The sequence below is a fragment of the Aethalodelphis obliquidens genome, unplaced genomic scaffold, assembly GCF_003676395.1.
Source record: "Aethalodelphis obliquidens isolate GAN/ISIS:26980383/991018 unplaced genomic scaffold, ASM367639v1 scaffold89, whole genome shotgun sequence".
NCBI classification, from domain to species: Eukaryota; Metazoa; Chordata; class Mammalia; order Artiodactyla; family Delphinidae; genus Aethalodelphis; species Aethalodelphis obliquidens.
The window spans coordinates 940088-947818 of record NW_020838033.1 but is presented as its reverse complement, the minus strand read 5'-3'; positions in this window follow the sequence as shown (position 1 = coordinate 947818).

The window sequence follows — 7731 nt, the reverse complement described above, 5'->3', positions numbered from 1 at the left end:
TGTGTGTGTGTGTGTGTGTGTGTGTGTGTGTGTGTGTGTGTGTGTGTTGGGGGCAGGGAAGGGTTAGGACAGAGGAAAGATTTCTCCAAATCATCGGTTGCTTTAAAAGAAAGCCTATATTTAGCTAAGCTTAGAGGGTTTGTAAATATGTATTTTGCAAAGCAGACAGCCATAGCCGTCGGAGCTCCAGAGATATGCAGGGAGGTCAAAGAAAAAAAAATAACTGGAAAGATTGAGCAATATTATTTTGTCATCAGCAGATTCGTAGAACTGCTCCAACTGCTATTATTACACATTCCTGTGTTTTGATGTTGGTTTCTGTTTTTCATCTGCTCTCTGGATCTGCAGTGGATGCCTGGGGAAGAGACTGGCTCTCAGAGTCACCTTCCCACCAGCCTTTGCCTCACCTGCCCAAGGTCAAAGGAGAGAGAATCCTGGCCCTGCCAGCTCCCCTCCCAACTGGTTCCACCGGGCTCGGCCAGGCTGCATGCGCCTGGCCTAGGTACTGTCTGCAAAGCCAGCTTTCAGGCTCCACACTCAATCCTTTGCACTTCAGGTGGCCTTGAGGGCGAGGGTTGGGTGACAAATGTTGCCACTTCAGGGCAGTTCTACTTTAGAGAACTCTTGTTTCTGAGAGAAAAAAAAAAAGAAAAAGAATGTGCACTTACTTTTTTACTTTTAGTTTGAAAAGTTTCTTTAAAAATAAGAAAAGTTCAGGGAATTCCATGGCAGTCCAGTGGTTAGGACTTGGTGTTATCACTGCCATGGGCTCAGGTTTGATCCCTGGTAGGGGCCAAAAAAAAAGAAAAGTTCAGAGAATCACATAACAAACAGAATTTATAAATGCTATCAGAGACTTCCCTGGTGGTCCAGTGGTTAAGACTCCACACTCCCAATGCAGGGGGCACAGGTTCAATCCCCTTTCTCTTTTTTAAAATTAATTAATTTATTTATTTTTGGCTGTGTTGGGTCTTCGTTTCTGTGCGTGGGCTTTCTCTAGTTGCGGAGAGCGGGGGCCACTCTTCATCGCGGTGCGCGGGTCTCTCACTATCTTGGCCTCTCTCGTTGTGGACCATGGGCTCCAGACGCGCAGGCTCAGTAGTTGTGGCTCACGGGCCCGGTTGCTCCGCAGCATGTGGGATCTTCCCAGATCAGGGCTCGAACCCGTGTCCCCTGCATTGGCAGGCAGGTTCTCAACCACTGCGCTACCAAGCCCCAATCCCCTTTCTCTTTATCCCCAGTCCTGTTGCCCACCCTACCCACTCTCACAAATTTGGAATGCATCCTTTATAGCCCATAATTTTAAAAATTAATTAACTAATTAATATTTTGGCTGCGTTGGGTCTACGTTGCTGCACGTGGGCTTCCTCTAGTTGTGGCGAGCAGGGGCTACCATTGCGGTGCGCGAGCTTCTCATTGCGATGGCTTCTCTTGTTGCAGAGCACCGGCTCTAGGCGCGCGGGCTTTAGTAGTTGTGGCACGCGGGCTTAGTTGCTCTGCGGCATGTGGGATCTTCCCGGACCAGGGCTCAAACCCGTGTCCCCTGCATTGGCAGGCGGATTCTTTTTCTTTTTTTTTTTTGCAGTATGCGGGCCTCTCACTGCCGTGGCCTCTCCCGTCGCGGAGCACAGGCTCCGGACGCGCAGGCCCAGCGGCCGTGGCTCACGGGCCCAGCCGCTCCGCGGTATGCGGAATCCTCCCGGACCGGGGCACGAACCCGCGTCCCCCTGCACCGGCAGGCGGACTCCCAACCACTGCGCCACCAGGGAAGCCCGGCAGGCGGATTCTTAACCACTGCGCCGCCAGGGAAGTCCCTAGCCCATAATTCTTAAATTACCATTTTTAATTGTCAGATATACATAACATAAAATTTACTATTTTAACCATTTTAAGTGTACAGTTCATTGGCATTAAGTACACTTGCCTTGTTATGCAACCATCGCCATTATCCATCTCCAGAACTTTTTCATCTTTCCAAACTGAAACTCTCTACCCACTAAACAATAATTCCCCAGGCCCCACCCCCGAGCCCCTGGCAACCACCATTCTACTTCCTGTCTCTATGAATTTGACTACTCTAGGTACAGCATATAAATGGAATCATACCGTATTTGTCCCTTTGTGACTAGTTTATTTCGAATAGCAGGATGTCCTCAAGATTCACCCACGTTGTAACATATGTCAGAATTTCCTTACCTTTTAAGTCTAGCCCATAATTTCATACTTTCCCTACACATTTAAGTATTCATAAAGCAGCGTATGGTAATGTTTTCTGTATTATTAAAATGTATATAATGACCATCATGCTGTGTGTATCATTTTGCGTCTTTTTTTCACTTGAGGTGTTTTCCACGATGCAGCCACATTAATACATGTGGCTTTGGTTCATTCATATTAACTTCTGTTTTCTATTTCATCATATGAATAAGCCACAACTTATTTATCAGTTCCTCTACTCATGGGCCTTTTAGTTGTTTCTGTGTTTTGCTGTTATAAGCAGGGCTGCGATGAACACCCTTGTGCTCGTCTAACCCATCTCTGGAGTGCACAGCTCGGAGCAGGAAGCCAGGGTTGCAGGCACCCTGTCACCTAGACTAGTACTGCCAAGCTGCTCTCTAAGCCAGTTTATGCTTTCACCACCAGCATTTGTACAAGATGTCCTATCTGACCACATCCTTGCCAACATCTGCTCTTGTTAGACTTTCTATTTTTGCCAATCTGATGGGTGTGAAGTGGTATCTCATTTGAATCTGCATTCCCTGCCTCTGAGGTAGAGCATCTTATCATGCTTATTGGCCATCTGGGTTTTCTCCAGGCAAATTGCTTACGTCCACATCCTTTGCTCTCCAGTGCAGCTGTTGATACAAGTTACAGAAAGCCCAACTAGAAGTGGTTTAAGCAAAAAAGGGAATTTTATTATCTCACATAACAAGGAGTCCCAGGTTTGGTTCATTTAGAGACTCAACTATGACATCAAGGAAGAGGTTCTTTCCATCTTTCTATAAGACCCTCCTCATGTTGGTTTGCTTCCTAGACTGGCCCCACCATGGTCCATGATGGCTGCCTCAGCTCCGGGCGTCTCATGCAGACAACAGTGTCCAGAGGCAGAAGAAAGTGGATGCTTTCTTCTCAGTGTCTTTTTCCTAGAGGCCCACAGGAGCTCTTCCTTCTGGTCTCAGTGGACAGAACTGCATCCAGGTCCACACCTAAACTAATCGTTGACCAGAAGAACTGTATTATCATGCTCTATTTAGACCAATCACTGTTCACCTGATGCAGATGGGGAAGGCCCAGCCTCACCCAAAGCCTAGACCCCTGACTTTTGAATCAGGATTCTGTTAGCAAGGAATAAGGGAAAGACTGCCCTTTGGGGTGGCACTCAAAAGTTCTGTGCTTGCTTTATTGATTTGTAGGAGCTCTTTACATATCCTGGATACTAACTTTTTATCTGCTTTATGTGCTGCCGATATTATCACCTAGGCTGTTGCTTGTCTTTTAACTTTGTTTATAATGTCATTTTCATAGAAGAAACCTTTTTTTTTTTTGGTAATGTAATGAAATCAATCTTTTGTGAGTTGTGTCTCTCATCTAAGAAATCTTTTCCTGCTCTGAGATCTCCTACATTTTCTTCTAATTATTTTAAAGTTTTGTTTCTCACTTTTAGGTCTTTAATCCATCTGGAATTAATATTTATGGATGAAAAGTCAACTGTCACAACACTTTTTATTGAGTTGCCTATTCTCTCTCATTACGTTGCAATGCCACTGCCATCATAAATCACATTCCCACATATGCTTGGATCTGTTTCTGGGCACTCTATTCTATTGATCTCTTTGTCTAGCCCAGCACCAATACCACATTGTTTTAATTACTATCGCTTTCAAATAAGTCTTCGTTTCAGAATTGTCTAGTCTATTCTTGGTCCTCTGCTCTCCCATATGAATTTTAGAATCATTGCTTAGCTCTTTGAAAAATCCTGTTGGAATATTCAGCGGACTTGCCTTGAATCGACATATTTTTATGGAGAGAACTGTCTTAGTGACATTGAGGCTTCTCATCCCTAAACTTAATACATCTCTCAATTTATTCTTTTTTTAGCCTATAGTTTTTATGGTTTTATAGCCTATTGTTTTTCTTCACAAATATCTTCAGATATCTTTTCTAATATTTTTCTGGGTTCTGTACAATTTTAATTTTATTGTGAATTATTTCTTTTTAAAAAGATATTACAGTTTCTAATAAATTATTGCTTGTGTATAGAAACACTGCTGAATTTTGTATTTTATTTGTATTTGGATGTTAAACTTTGTCCAGCAACCTTGCTGATCTCTCTTAATAGCTCTGACAACATGCCTATGGAATCTCTTGGGTTTTCTATATAATCATACCATCTGCAAAAAAAAGTCTGAGTCTTTTTTTCCTTTTTTTTTTTGGTCCCAAGGTTTACGGTGAAAATATTACAGCACAGCAGAGTCAACTGGCTCCATGGTGTTTTGAAATTCATCCCAGCTGTGGGCTGAGTGACCTGCAGGTTGGACAGATTGCCAAAGTTCAAGAGCTTCAGCATTTCCTTAGTGTCAGGATCTACTTCAATGATCTCCTGATCCAGGGCTGAGACCTCAGGCACATAATTCTCTCTCCTCCTGCAGCTTAATGGAGACACTTCTCACTGGGCCTCTCTGAAACTGCTTCATCAGATGTGTGACATAGCCTGCTTTCTCCCTGCGAAGCTTCTTGCTGGGAATAATGGCCACCTCCTCGCACACACGCTTGTTGGTGCAGAATTCGTTGCCCAGGAACTTGTATTATTTCTCATTGACAACCCGGGCCACCTTCTTCACGGTTTTGGTGTGAACGTGGCCCATGTTGGCAGGTCCTTGGTAAAAGAGTGAGATTTTGTTTCTTTTATTTCCTAATCCTCTATCGCTGAGTGGTAGCTTCTAAATCTGACCTCTCCCAGCTCCTGGGCTGTGCCAGTGGGCTGGCCCTGGGCGGCTCCTGCCTTGCACTGTTATAAATAAAAGATCCCTTACTCTCTCCAGAGCTTTACAGTTTACAAAGCACTTTTTCTTCCGTTATCTCGTGGACCCATATTGCCCCCACTTTACAGAAAGGGAAGGGCTGTAAGCTCCAAGTGCAGCAATGGAGCTGTGCGGAACACTGCGCTGTGAAGCCTCAGACAGTCCCCCTCCTTCTGTGTTTCTCCTCTAAGCTAAAAAGTTTGGCCAGGGATGGTCTCTGGCATGCTCAGACTCATGATTGATAGCTTTGGGCGGCCACGAGGCTCAAGGAACCCCTCTGAAGACTGAAGTTCACCGATAAAAGGGGGGTAAGATTCTGGGTACACTTAGGTCCTCAGGCTGGTGTCCCCAAACGTCGTGGGGGTGGGGAAAAATGGAAGTGTTTCAAGTCGGAGAAATGATATAAATGATGGAGAGAGTGGGAAACAGGGCATTGTCTCCAGTGCCCTGCCTCCTCGCGGGTTCTCCTCCCTGTTTGGAAGAACATCCTCCGGACCCGGAAGGGGAGGACGAGCAAGGGCTAGAGGCCGTGGGTCCCCTCTTCCGTCGCCCCCTCTAGCCGCCGAGCTTAGCAAGCACCTCTGACGCGTATCCGTAGCCTGGGGCGGGGCTCTCTGTTGCCATTCCAACGGGCCACCCGGCTCGGGCCCCATAATGCGCAGGCGCAAGTCCGGGCCTGAACTGGCGAATGCGCCCTCTCGTGGCAGACCGTCAGATCGCACCCTTTGTTATAGTGCTGGAGGCGGCGAAGAGAATGCAGGAGAAAGATGTGGGTGGAGTCTGGGAGGCAGATGCGACAGTCAGATCACAATGACGAGAATCCCTTTCCTTTGTCCCTCATGCCAACATCTAACCCTCCGTTTTAGATGCAGATGAAGAAAATATGGCTCTCAGAGATCAAGAAACAGGTTCATAGAGACGGAAGTGGAATGAGAGAGTTGGGGAGATGATATATTATTCAATCAATCATTCATTTATTCAGCAAACATTCATTGAGATGGGGAGAGACAGGGACAAAGGACCCAAGGGATTAAACTGAGACACTGACGGGCCAAGATGGGGCAGAAAGCTGGGGAGACAGGTGCGGAAGGCAAAGCAGCAGGGACAGAGAATCAGCTAGCTGAGGTCAGGGCTGGAGTAGCAGGAGTAAAGCAGAGGCATGGGAACCTGGGCTGGGCTTTTGGAGACAAGGCTGAGAAAAACCCAGGTGCAGAACTGACCCTCCAGTTCACCTAGATGGGTGCTTCAGCTGGATAGGACAAAATCAGGAGCTCAAGATGGGCTCCTATGACCACCTATGAAGTGGTCTTGCCAAAGAAAGTGGAATACACACCTGATCAGGACTCTCGATCCAACTACAATTTACAAGAAAAAACAATGTCCAGGAGATACAATTTATAAGAAGTACAGAGGTCAGAGGAATATTTTAAAGAACACAGTAGAGATGCAATCAGCAAAATCCAGACTGGGAAATTACATGACAAATGACCTGGTTACCCCAAGGGCAGAGAGAGACAGAGAGTTAGTTGGAGGGAGACTCCAAAGATTTAAAGAGATTTCAAAGAGACTTATCGATCAGTTGCAATGTGTGCATCTTATATAGATCCTGATTCAATCAAGTACATTGTAAAAAAAAAAAAAAAAGACATTTATGAGAAATTGGAAAGTTGAGCAGTATAGATCTGATATTAAGGAATTATTATTAACCTTATGGTAAAATAATGTCATTGGGTAGTTTAATTGTGATTATATTTTTAAAAAGTCATTATCTTTCAAAGATTCACACTGAAATATTGACAGAGGAAATTAACTGGGAGGGCTCTAGATGAAATGAGATTGGCCGTAAGTTGATCATTGTTGAAGCTGGCTGATTGATATACGGGGGCTCAATATATTATTCTATATATTTTAGTTTTATTTTAAAATTTCCAGAATAGGTTTAAAGGCCCTGTGACACCCGCCCACCACCACCACCCTTAAGCCTCAAGGAACGGAAGGCACTCAGTGTTATAGGAGCAGATTGCAATCTAGACAGCTCTGAGGTGGGGAGGTCATCTGTGGGGCAGAGGAGACTTTCAAGGGACTTCCAGCTGCCTCCTGGCCCAGTCCCTGGTTCCCTTGATTTTGGGGAGAGAGCGAAGGATCAGTAAGAAAGGCTGGCCTCAGTGGGCCTGGTGGCACTGGGTTCGGGCAATGGCACCTTAAGACAGCTGAGGGTGTGATTGGGTGGCTCTAAAAATAGCAGGAGAGGCAGCAGCCAGGGAGGGAGGGAATCACATGGAGCCACTGAGGGGCTGAGGCCTGGGCAGCTAGCCAGGCTCTGGCACCTCTGCCTGCTCCCCCAGAGCCCTCTGACTTTCCTCTGCCTCCTTTCTTCCTCTTGCCCTCCATCTCTGAGAAGGCAGAGAGGTACCAAGGTGACTCTGGGACATACCCTGCCCTGTCTGAGAGCCTAAGTGGACACTCATTCTGGAATTTGCTGGCTATCCAAGGACAGGTGGGATGGTCATGTGGGGAGAGACAGGAAGGGACAAGGACTGAGTAACATGCCCACCGGTCACCCCAATCTTCAGGCCAACACCTTCCCTCTCAGGCTGACTCAGGGCAGGTCCCAGATGTCCTTGCCTGGGGCATTCGCCTATGGGGATGAGGTGGCAACCCCCTATGTCTCAAGGCCCAGGAAGAATGCTCACACAGGTACCGAGGATTT